Genomic DNA, 14,160 nt, shown 5'->3' on the forward strand with positions numbered 1-14,160 from the left:
AAGATAAAAAGTGGCAATTGTTACCTTTCATACCTTAAGTTTCGTTCATCTGATTCTGACCAATGCTTATATACTAAATATCTATTTATATGCCGCTATTATTGTTGTTGTTACCAATTATGTAAATCAATTGTATCTGATTTTATGCCCTTTATGGGCCCTGTAATTTGGGAAATAAAAAAAAAATCTATTCATTGATAAAACGTAATATGGACTGGTCCAGTGTCCAGTTTGCAGGTCATTTAATTTTCTGTACACATTCATGCACGCTCTGATTTAATCAATATACTCGTACGAAAAAGCATGAACAGTTTGAAGGTAATCTAATAATAACTTAATCCAATCAAATTGCATAAGATTCAATAACAATGTCAAGTCCACATCATAATGAGTAATAGAGGTAAATTGGGTAGGGAGAAAATGACAGATATTTCAAGTTAATATTTATGCAATAACGAATTAAAATTTGTCAACCAAAAGTTTTGCTACAATTTCAAAAACATGTCGTTCTGTATGGGTATAGTTTTCGGATCTTTCATTAGCGTATTTAAGGCTATAAAAAGTTTGGGCTTCAAAAGTTCACACAATTATTGACTTTATACAGAAAATTCGTCCTTGTAAAACATTTAATAGTTCACAAATGATACGCGATTTTAAAGTAAAATTATTTCTTAAAACACTGCAAAAAATTTCATTCATATTGATAAAGTGGTATCGTCATAAAGTGCGTTGAAATGAACAGTGGTATAGCAAACATCGAATTCCCTCACAAAATGTTATCACACACTACAGTAAGGGGAGTCAGTTAAGTTTGTCTATTTTTAGATACTATACAGGTAATCTTTTGACACTACGTATACAACCTGTGTGACCTGTGTAGTGATTTTGATTTTACGATAAATTCATGAATGAACGATAATTTTATGAATGAACATGAGCACCTGACCTCTTTCTTAAACACCTATTAAACATATAAAACCGTATTTAATAAGGAGATAATTCAGTCAAATTTTCAGTACTAAATCAACAACTGAAATGATTCCATTTTTTGATGAAACATCGTACGAACGGAGAACGGAATCGCAGGTATAAAAATGCACTTTTTTCCCTTGTAATGACCGCGGATCTATAATTTTTATAGATCGGTTGAAATCCCAAAACTAATTTGCATAATGGAAATTTAGGCGATAGCAATACATCGGAATGACCTCAAGGTCATCCTCTGTAAAAATGTGAAGAAAATTGTTCAAGAAAAAAAGACAGTAGACCTGTTTAAATACCTTTATTTGATATGATCGTAAATTAAACAGAATTCAAATCACTTTTTTTCTACCGGAAAAATGAAAAGTCTACAAAACAGGAGCTTAAATAAACATTAATATGATATTATTCCAAATCTTAGTTAACTTCGAACATCAAACCAACCTTCAATGAGTGGGGGGTTTTAAGAATCAATCATAATGCTCCTACTCTTTATCAGGACACAATTCTATAATCCTTTGTACCATAAATGTATATAATCGACTTTACAAACTATAAAAGATTTTAGACATTTTCTAGGAAATTCTCCAACAAACTAAATAATGAGTTAGCATTTAGATGACAGAAAATCACAAGAATATAATAATTGATTTATTTCACACTGAGATATGAGATCCTTTTCTTTAAACAGACATGCAACAGATAATAGTATGGAGTACAAAGCAAAGCCATCAGCAATGACCAGTAAGATTATATCCTTAAGTTAAGAGACTATTAAGAAATATTTATATTGCCTGCTCATCACAAAATTACTATAAAGGTACTTACTATATAAGCAAAGATCACAAAATGATACTCCTTGCAAAGTACATGATTTAATAAGAAACCTCAAAATAATTGAGATAAAAATCAAAATAGAATGTGCATTAATGCCTTTATATGGTGAGAATTCTGAGAAAATTTCAATAAATTATGATAAGGGGTTTAGGAGAAGGGGGTATAAATGTGTACTGTAGTGTGAACATCATTTGATGAGGAAACTATGAAAATGATTGAAATAAAAAAAAGTGCACAATAACATTATATGATAAAAAATGTGAAAAAGTTTCAATAAATTGTATAATAATGAGTAAGGAAAAGGTAGATTTTTGGTCCCATAGTTTCATAAATTTATGAGCCTTTTTCTAGTTATATACATTTATTTTGAGGAAAAGGGTTAAAGTTTTCAAGATAGTGATAACTGCTAGTAAAAAGGAGACATTGCAAGCTAAATGTAACACCTAATAAACTGCTTCGCCGAGCGCAACTGGATACGACCACAGAGGTCCAACCATGAACAGTTGGGGCAAAAATGAACACAATATTCAAGCTTGATACAGGTCTGAATTTGGATTGTAATTAAATATTTGACACATTATAGGTTTCTGACACAGAATAAATGTGTCAAAGAACTTGAAATTGGTTGTATGAATTGAACTTATATTCAATTGAAGATAATTCTTGCTGTTGTGCAATACACTGTGCTGTTGCGCAATACTTAGTAAATCTGTTTTCAGACTATATACAAAGAATTAGCAAAATAAATTGTGACCCTCAATTTTTTCTTTGGAAAATTGACAATTTCTTAAATCTTGAGGAAAAAAAATTGCCCCCCCCCCCCCCCCCCACCAAAAAAAAAATTTGTTTTACCACCCCCCTCAAAAAAAAAAATATTTGAAGATAATTTTCTTTTTGAAAAAAAAAAATTGTCCCCCCCCCAAAATTTTTTTTTTTACCCCCTTCCAAAAAAATTAATTTTGAAGAAATTTTCTTTCTGTAAAATGTGGTGCAAATTAAGAGACATCCATACACCTAAACACAAGTTATTGTCTGAAAACTAGAAAAATACTTGATCCTTTTTTACCCTTTTTGGCCCCAAATTCCTGAACGGTTTGGGCAATTACCCCCAAAATGAATCCCAACCTTCTACTTATGGTATTGAACCTTGTGGTACAATTTCAGAGCAATCAAAATACTTGTACACAAGTTATTGTCCTGAAACTAGAAAAATGCTTGTTTTGGCCCATAATTCCTAAACGGTTGGGACCATCATCCCCAAAAACAATCCCAACCTTCCTTTTGTGGTATTGAACCTTTGGTTACATTTCATAGAGATCTATACACTTAAACTAAAAGTTATCATCCGGAAACCAAATGTCTTCAGACGAAGCTGACGCCAACAACGATGTGATACCAATATACTTTTGCGGTTGTATAAAAAAAGGACAGAAGATGAAATATAACAGAACAAGGGGCTCCTTTGAGCCTGAATTGCTAACCTGTCAAAAAAAATTGTGATAATAAGCGCAAACTCAATAATTAATAAATAAACTGTTAACACAGAGATATGTCTCGCCTTTTTGTACTTTTGATAATGCAAATGTTGAAATTAAAATAGCAATACTTTAACATGTAAGTTATGCAAATATTCAAAGTCAATGAACCATGACTGAAGGTACATGGCAAAACAATCTCCATGGAAATGAGATGTGCCAATGCTAATACAACTGCATACCAAATACCATAGACTTATCCTAAGCCGTTCCTTTTCAACAAACCTAAACACAAACATTGACTTGTAAACTATATGTAAAAGCTTCAAAGTTAATGAACCATGATGAGGGGGTGGGGCTATATAATCTCCATTGGAACGATACTTGCAAATGCCAATAAATTTGCATACCAAATACCATTGGGGTATATAATCTCAATGGAAACAGGACTTGCAAATGCCAATAAATTTGCATACCAAATATCATTGAATTAACATTAGCAGTTCATTTTAAACTGATCTAATCACAAACTAATACATGTAAACTAAGCAAAAGTTTCAAAGTCAATAGACCATGACTGAGTGGGCGGGACCAAATATTCTCCATGGAAATGAGATATGCTAATGCTTATACAACTGCATACCAATTATCATTGACTTACCACTAATGGTTCCCCTTGAACTGACCTAATCACAAACTGATACATGTTAACTAAGCAAAAGTTTTAAAGTCAATAGACCATGACTGAGGGAGCGGAGCCAAATAATCTCCATGGAAATGAGATGTGCCAATGCTTATTCAACTGCATACCAAATATCATTGACTTACCACTAGTGGTTCCCCATTAACTGACCTAATCACAAACTAATACATTGTTGACGATGACACCGCCACTGCCAGAAACAGCATACCTATGTCGCGCTTTTTGACTCAGTCAAGGCGAGACAAAAATCATCATTTACAGGCAATAACTCCTGTAAGGGTTCATCTGATACTTTTGATGGAAAAAAGGAAGTAGGTAGATCATGACATTCTGAGCATTTCTGCTCCTTCTGATTTTCATGATTTAATTTGGGTTTTAAATGAATTGTACCATCATGTTTTTGTTAGCCATGGTAGACATGTTGGTTGATAGGCAGGAATGAAAAAAAACTTTATACAAAATACCCTAAGTCATTATTCAGTTTCAAATTTGGTTGAAATTGGTCAAATGAAGAGAAGATTCTTGTCAAAGTAAATAATGACGGAAATCTATGAAGACAGGTGCACTAAAATGAAAGCTTTATTGGAATTATAAAACTTATGTTAAAAAAAATCCTTCCAAAAGCAGACTTTAATGAAACAAACAAAAAACTGATCTTACTACCATAATACAAATCCACTTAGACTTACCAATATGTAATTCACTGAACCATCCTCATAGTCATACATAATTGTATCTACATACTTCTTAAAGCTAACAGATCGTCCTTTGTTTCTGGAACGGAACACCCAGAAAGAAAAGATTGATCCAAGGTACTTTGCATTCTTTGAATCAGAGCTATCTTTCATTTTAATTAATAGTTCTGAGTCTCAATGACACTCCATTCAATCACACAGTAAAGGAAAAATCCTATTGCAAAATCCATAAACATTGTCAGAACTACAAAAAATATTCCCTTAATTGTCTTTCAAGTCTTCATTTAGTCATGGTATTAACAAAGTTAGTGTCCTAGAACACAATATTTGATAGTCATATGATCTAATAGCTTTCTGTATTAATTGCATGTCCAGAAACTAATGTAACAATATTCATATTGTCAATTTTCCAATATTTCCTGCCATGAAATTTATACAAACTCGTCAGAAAACAAGACATTCTCATGACCACGAATAACTGTCAAATGTTGGAAATTCCAAATAAATCCATTTTCAAACAATTTTTTTTTTATGGGAAACTGAGCAAACAACATTAAATTCAACACAAATGAGGCAAAAGACCATTTTTCATTTTTTCATGACAATGCTTATAGAAATACCACATTCCAAGCAATGAATAAAATTCCTAATCAGAATTTGCAGACTGTGATTTGTAAAATATTAAAGTTGGCTGAACTGTCATCCCACTAATAAATCTTTCTATTCTGAACTGGCCGTTTATATTACCATTATAATTCAATCCAATACTTTCTTGGCTATACTTGCCTTTCCTTTTGTTTATAATTATTTCTTCATTTTGTGGTAAAAAAAAATAGTAGTAGAAGGACAGTTTGTCATAAAATATTTATAACAGATATTTGTGATTATTTTTGTGCAGTTATAACTATTGTATGAGAAATACAATAGCCTTGTTTACTATGTTATAAAAGGACACTTTAAGGCCAATAAAATTAATTAATAGATTTTCATCCCCGCCCACCCCTCTGAAATCATACTGCCTGGACTTTTTATTTAAAAAATAAATGGGAAATGTGTCCATGGGACACAAATGATGCTCCCGCTTGCATATAACGTTATAAAGGGACATAACTCAAGAACAGTAAAAGTGACACTACCCAAATTTGTACTTGATCTAAGTTTTGAGGTAATAAGCATTTTGTATAAGTTTCATAACATTTGGTTGAGGCATACTTAAGTTAGAGAACAAAAACAAAAATTCAGCAATTTTTCCATTTGTAAAGGGGTATAACTCTAGAACAGTAAAAGTGAGGCCACCAAAATTCAAACTTAATCAGTGTTTTGTGGTAAAAAGCAATGTGTATAAGTTTCATAACATTTGGTTGAGGCAAACTATAGTAAGAGAACAGAAACCAATATTGGGACGGACATACGAACGTATGGATGGACAAGGGTAAAATTTTATGCCCCCTCCGCGACGGAGGGGGGCATAAAAATTACGGATTTAGTTCATTTCCGTTACCAGTTACCGAGCTAGCAAATTCGTTTAATACAAAATTTTCTATGGCAAAATATTGGCACGGTTTTTGTTTTTCTTAGAGTAGTTTAACAAGGATTATTAAGTCGATCTACAATGGTTAAGTTACATTGAGAGTAGGGGAGATTGATTACGGGAAGGGCCTGAAATATTTGACTCATGAGTAAATAGCAGTGACCCACAAATCGTGGTACATGACAAATTCAGGGATTAGAAAATCTTGGGATTTTTTATTTATACAATTGACTTTTTGTAGGCTAATTTGGACAATAAACCCCCATATCAAAAGCAAGAGAATTATGGCACACATGGTATGAAAAACATGACTGGAGTAAAGAAATTTACCCAATAACAAACTTGTGCGATGAATTACCCTGTTGAAGATTGTATGCAATTTGAGTACAGATGAGAATTGTTCTGATCATATATAATACCACCTTGTGATTCTGAACTACTTATGCATGCATTTAGGATAAAAGTAAATACCTGGGGGTTAAACCATTAACAGTGGTCACAAAATGACTCCCTCCCAACCAGACTTTGGCTACTTTGTACAATATTCTCTATTTTACACAACATCTGCAAAGAGTTTATGAACAACAAGTTGCAAGATTGAACTAACTGCTTTCAACACAGTTCAGCTGTAGCAGTACTAATAAACTGCTTCGCTGAGCACAGCTGGATACGCCTGCAGAGGTCCAACCCTGAACAGTTGGGGCAAAAATGGACACAATATTCAAGCTTGATACAGGTCTGAATTTGGATTGTAATAAAATATTTGATATATTATAGGTTTCTGAATAAATGTAGTCAAAGAACTTGAAATTAGTTATATGAAAGATTTCTTGCTGTTGTGCAATACACTGTGCTGTTGCGTAATACTTAGTAAATCTGTTGTCAGATTATAACAACTAAAATCTTATAGCTCGGAAACATAAAATCGAAAATTTATAAAAATCAAAAGGGAGCTTACAAAAATAGATATGAACAATTTACCAAAGTTTCATAAAAAATGCTGAAAGCATTTTTGAGTTATTGTCCGAAAACTGGAAAATCCCCCTTTTTGTAATGAATAAAACCCCATAAATCGGAAATGTGTAGTCTGAAATTTATAAAAATCAAAAGGCAGCTCATGTTGATAGAAATAAACAATTTACCAAAGTTTCTTGCAAATTGGTGAAATTGTTTTTGAGTTTTTGTCCGAAAACTGGAAAATCCCCCCTTTTTTAATGAATAAAACCTCAAAACTCGGTAACAGTAAGTCCTAAATTTATAAAAAACGAAAGGGAGCTCACGTCAATAGATATGAACAATTCACAAAGGTTTCATGCAAATTTGTGAAATTGTTTTTGAGTTATTGTCTGAAAACTCGAAAATCCCCCTTTTTTGATGAATAAAACCCCAAAACTCGGAAATGGTAAATCTGAAATTTATAAAAAAACGAAAGGGAGCTCATGTCAATAGATATAAACAATTCACCAATGTTTCATACATATTAGTTCAAGCGTTTTTGAATTAATGTCTGACATGTTGACGACGGACAGTCAACGGTATACCATAATACGTCCTGTAAATGGGCGTATAAAAAAGGAATGGAGGGTAGTAAAGGCTCTGAAGGAATGGCTATTGCAATCACAACTACAAGCAGGATTGGGGAGGATGATTTACTTTATCTTCTTGCTTGTAAAATTCAAATAAAATGCTCCGCAGGGCGCAGCTTGATACGACCGCAGAGGTCGAACCCTGAACAGTTGGGGCAAGTATGGACACAACATTCCATCATGATACAGCTCTGAATTTGGATGGTGATTAAATATTTGACACAGCATAGGTTTCTGACACAGAATGAATGTGGTCTAAGAACTTAAAAGTTTTAAATTGGACATTCAACTATTATGGTCCAATATCCAAAATCTAAATACATGGTTAGATTCAGCATATCAAAGAACCCCAAGAATTCAATTTTTGATGAAATCAAACAAAGTTTAATTTTGGACCCTTTTGACCTCAATGTGGACAAAGTTGATAATGGGGCCCAAAAATCAAAAATCTAAATACATGGTTAGATTCAGCATATCAAAGAACCCCATATATTCAATTTTTGTTGAAATCAAACAAAGTTTAATTTTGGACCCCGATTTGGACCAACTTGAAAACTGGGCCCATAATCAAAAATCTAAATACATGTTTAGATTCAGCATATCAAAGAATCCTAAGAATTCAATTTTTGTTAAAATCAAACTAAGTTTAATTTTGGACCCTTTGGACCTTAATGTAGACCAATTTGAAAACAGAACCAAAAATTAAGAACCTAAATACACGGTTAGATTCGGCATATCAAAGAACCCCAATAATTCAATTTTTGATGAAATCAAACAAAGTTTAATTTTGGACCCTTTGGACCTCAATGTGGACCAATTTAAAAACGGGGCCCAAAATCCAAAAATTTAATACATGGTTAGAATCAGCATATTAAAGAACCCCAAGAATTCAAGAATAAAACCCCATTGAAATTGGTCAAGAAATAAGCAATTTATACGAAGTATCTTCTTTTGTACAATACTGTGCAATTGAATATTTCTTGCTATTGCGCAATACTGTACAATTGACAATTTCTTGCTATTGCGCAATATTGTGCTATTGGATATTTCTTGCTATTACGCAATACTGTGCAATTGAAGATTTCTTGCTATTGCGCAATACTGTGCAATTGAAGATTTCTTGCTATTGTGCAATACTGTGCAATTGAAAATTTCTTGCTATTGCACAATACTTATTTTATAATAATTTACACATTCTGTTTGGTGTGTATCTCCTACCATATCGTTATTATTTGCTTTTAAATATAAAACAGAAATAACCAACTTAAAATGGAAAATTTTAAAAGAAAAAAAAAAGGAAAAAAAAAAAATCCCCCCCCCCCCCCCATATTTTTTGGACCCCCTTATGATTCATCACCCCCAAACTCAATCCCAGCCTTCCCTTTGTGGTATGGTACCTTGCAGTACAATTTCAGAGAGATCCATACACTTGAACACAAGTTATTGTCTGGAAACTAGAAAAATGCTTATTTTTGGCCCCTTTTTGGCCCCTTATTCCTAAACGTTTTGGGCAATTACCCCCAAAATCAATCCCAGCATTCCCTGTGTGATATGGAACCTTGTGGTACAATTTCAGAGAGATCCATACACTTGAACACAAGTTATTGTCTGGAAACTAGAAAAATGCTTATTTTTGGCCCCTTTTTGCTAAACGTTTTGGGCAATTACCCCCAAACTCAATTCCAGCTTTCTCTTTGTGATATGGAACCTTGTAGTACAATTTCAGAAAGATCCATACACTTACACACAAGTTATTGTCATGAAACTGAAAAAATGCTTGTTTTTTGCCCCTTTTTTGGCCCCTAATTCCTAATATTTTGAGGCAATTACCCCCAAAATTAATCCCAGCATTCCCTGTGTGATATGGAACCTTGTGGTACAATGTCAGAGAGATCCATACACTAACACACAAGTTATGTCTGGAAGTTACAAAAATGCTTATTTTTGGCCCCTTTTTGGCCCCTAATTCCTTAACTGTTGGTACCATAACCCCCAAAATCAATCCCAACCTTCCTTTTGTGGTATTGAACCTTATGGTAAAATAGAGATCCATTCACTTAAACTAAAGTTAGAGTGCGAAAACCAATGTGTCTTCGGACGATGCCAGACGACGCCAGAAGACGACGACGACGCCAACGTCATACCAATATACGACCGCAAAAATTTTTTGCGGTCGTATAAAAATGTATAAACGTATTTCTTAATATCTTTTTTTCAATCCATACTTTACAAATAAAGCTTTACACTTGTTTGAATAGCAATAATTTTAACAGCTTTAGTACAAATTTATGTTCTCTCCATATTACATGGCAGAACATTAAATCCAATTTCAATCATCAAAACCAGTCATTTTTTTCTGTGAAACCATTTACTCAATAGGAAAAGATAATAATTGTGGCCATTAAACTGTCTGTTTCATGATAAAATGATGAACTGAGATTTCATTCTAAGAAAATTGGTTGATTTTCAATAAATCATTTTATCATTTTACATCTTCTTTCTAGTTTATCTGTTGTCTTGACAATTTAAATAATACTCTGAACTAGACATCATTGAGATTGGAGCCATCTCTATGGGCCTTGCTGTGAATAATGTGTGGTAAAAAATTTGTATCCTTACCATAGGACATGGGGTTGTCATCTGAAACCAAAGTTTTTGACCTTGACCTTTGACCTAGGAAGTTGTACATACATTATGACACACTCTCTGGTGTTGGTTAATATACATGTCAAGTATAAACTTTGAAATCATAACGGTTCTCTAGATATAGAGCAGACACGATCTTTACCATAGGACATGGGGTTGTCAACTGAAAACCAAAGTTTTTGACCTTGTCCTTTGACCTAGGAAGTTGTACATACATTATGACACACCCTCTGGTGTTGGTTAATATACATGTCAAGTATAAACTTTGAAATCATAAAGGTTCTCAAGATATAGAGCGGACACGATCTTTACCATAGGACATGGGGTTGTCAACTGAAACCAAAGTTTTTGACCTTGACCTTTGACCTAGGAACTGTACAAACATTATGACACACTCTCTGGTGTTGTTTAAGATACATGTCAAGTATAAAATATGAAATCATTTTAAGTTCAAACATTTTCCAAAACCAAATATGGAAAAATTATTTGTTGTTAGAAGTCAGTTTGGTTCAATTTGTCAAAATGAGCCCCAAACTTCACTGGTACATTGTTGACTTGCAAGAAAAATAAATGGGGAATGTGTCCATGGGACACAGATGATGCCCCCGCTTGTCTATCATATAAAGTTATAAAGGGACGTAACTGAAAAACGGTAATAGTGACACTACCCAAATTCATACTTGATCTGAGTTTTATGGTAATAAGCATTGCACATAAGTTTCATAACATTTGTTTGAGGCAAACTAAAGTAAGAGAATGGAAACGAAAAATTCAGCAATTTTTCCATTTGTAAAGGGGCATAACTCTAGAACAATAAGAGTAACACCCCAAAAAAACAAACTTGATCTGTATTTTGTGGTAATAAGCATTGTGTATAAGTTTCATAACATTTGGTTGAGGCTAACTTAAGTTAGAGAACAAAAACAAAAAATTCAGCAATTTTTCCATTTGTAAAGGGGCATAACTCTAGAACAATAAAAGTGACACCCACAAAATTCAAAATTGATCTGTATTTTGTGGTAATAAGCACTTTGTATAAGTTTTATAGCATTTGGTAGAGGCAAACTTAAGTTAGAACAATAAAAGTGACACCCACAAATTTCAAACTTGATCTGTATTTTGTGGTAATAAGCATTTTGTATAAGTTTCATAGCATTTGGTAGAGGCAAACTTAAGTTAGAGAACGGAAACGAAAAATTCAGCAATTTGTCCATTTGAAAAGGGGCATTTCTCTAGAACGGTTAAAGTGACACCCACAAAATTCAAACTTGATCTGTATTTTGTGGTAATAAGCATTGTGTATAAGTTTCATAACATTTGGTTGAGGCAATCTGAAGTTAGAGAACGGACACCAACTTTGGGACATACAGACGGACGGAAGTACAGACGGACAAGGGTAAAACTTAATGCCCCCTCCCCTACGGAGGGGGCATAAAAATTGACCTCATTAAATCCATAATAAACTGTTGACACAGAGATATGTCTTACTTGTTGGCATAATTCAGTAAAAGACAAACTGATGGACAGCAACATTGCTAATTAATTCCAGGTCACTGGACCATGACCTAGGGGGCAGGGCCTTGAAATAGTTGTCAAACTGATATGTACTGATCATGACAGTAATTCAACTTTATGAAAAAAATATCATTGATCTATCACAAGTAGTTCCTATCAAACTGACTTAAGCTAAAAACTTAACAATTGTTGACGCTGTTACTGTTGCCTCCTCAAAAGACACACGCATGTCTCACCTTCAGGTGAGACAAAAACCGATTTTAAATCAATTCAAATTGATTTCATATATACTCAGCATGTGTAGTCATTGAAAAGAATGTCAGCTGCAAAAGTGAAACTAGGGATTCAATAGGCAGATTACGCCTATTATAATGATTATGCAGACTGATTCAACCAGCAAAAATATCCTTCTTATACAGGTTTCAGGGAAAACAGTCATGTGCATTAATATTATCTTATCTATGATTAGAAATCAAGCGAAAAATTAATCAAGGTATTATTGCATACATGTGCTATTTACACTTAACTGCTATAATTAAAATTGAGAATGGAAATGGGGAATGTGTCAAAGAGACAACAACACGACCGAAGAGCAGAAAACATATAATTATCTATTCATATTTAGAAATATAAAAGGGTCACTTGCCTATCCTCAGAGGTTATGTCAGTAGTTAAAAAGATGGTGTCAAGTCCCATAATTTTGATCACTTATTTGATTACATGCATTTTATTGTATTCTATTGAACATTTGCAGTTCTGATATGCATATTAGTATGTTATTAATAGGACACACCTCACACAATCATACTTACATGTGCAATAATCTGTGAAATCAGGGTCAAAACAGTAATTTGGCAGATATACAAATAGTCTAATCACATTAACAAGTATCAAGTCAAATTAACCACAACTTCATGGTAACTACATATACCTTAACCAATAAAGAGCTACGCCATGAGCGCATGATACGCCCGTTGCTTTTTCAAAGAATAAAGTTCCATAACTCCTCAATGTCATATCAGAAATTTATAAAAAACTAAAGAGAGGTTATCTTAATAGATATATAAACCAGTCACCAAAGTTTCATGAAAACTGCTCAAAGCACTTTTGAGTTAATGTCCAAAAACTGGAAAATCCCCCCTTTTTTATGAATAAAATCTCATAACTTGTAAACGTAAAATCCAAAATTTATAAAAATCGAAAGGGAGCTTACTTCAATAGATATAAACGATTCACCAAAATTTGTGTTTTGTGGTAATAAGCATTGTGTATAAGTTTCACAACATTTGGTGAGGCAAACTTAAGTAAGAGAACGGAAACAAAAAATTCAGCAATTTTTCCACAGGTAAAGGGACATGACTCTAGAACAGTTAAAGTGACTCCTCCAAAATTCAAACTTGATCTGTGTTTTGTGGTAATTAGCATTGTGTATAAGTTTCATAACATTTAGTTGAGGCAAACTAAAGTCATGAAAGTTAGAGAACAGAAACGAAAAATTCAGTAATTTTTCCATTTGTAAAGGGGCATAACTCTAGAACAGTTAAAGTGACTCCTCCAAAATTCAAACTTGATCTGTGTTTTGTGAAAATAAGCATTGTGTAAAAGTTTCACAACATTTGGTTGAGGCAAACTTAAGTAAGAGAACGGAAACGAAAAATTCAGCAATTTTTCCACAGGTAAAGGGACATGACTCTAGAACGGTAAAAGTGACGCCACCAATATTCAAACTTGATCTGTGTCTTGTGGTAATAAGCATTGTGTATAATTTAATAACATTTGGTTGAGAAAAACTAAAGTTAGAGAACAATAACCAATTTTGGGACGTACAGAGGGACAAGGGTAAAACTTAATGCCTCCTCCACCATGGCGGGGGCATAAAAAGTTGATCCAAGTCTATACCAACTCCTCAAAACACTATTTCAATTTTATCAGTGGAAAAAGCAATCACTATTTTAATTTTATCAGTGGAATAACAAATACTGTCTATCAGAATTATATCTACATTAACACTCATATCAGGAAACAAGCATTTGTAAAATTTCCAAAGTAATTGAAATTCAATGAAGATGCAGAGCCTTATATATATTCTTGCAACTGAGATATATGGCTATAAATAAAACATTACAAAAACTATTGTCAAGAAGTAATTATTTAGATATGAACTAATCAGAAATCTTAACACAGCAAATTG

General features: G+C 33.1%; 1 protein-coding gene across 5 annotated transcripts in view; it reads right to left on the bottom strand.

The window, feature by feature from the left end:
• LOC127698259 (disks large homolog 1-like) overlaps positions 1–14,160 on the bottom strand; it is a 428,947-nt gene that overhangs the window by 113,483 nt on the left and 301,304 nt on the right. The window lies entirely within an intron of this gene.

Source organism: Mytilus californianus, unplaced genomic scaffold, assembly GCF_021869535.1.
Source record: "Mytilus californianus isolate M0D057914Y unplaced genomic scaffold, xbMytCali1.0.p SCAF_4, whole genome shotgun sequence".
NCBI lineage: Eukaryota > Metazoa > Mollusca > Bivalvia > Mytilida > Mytilidae > Mytilus > Mytilus californianus.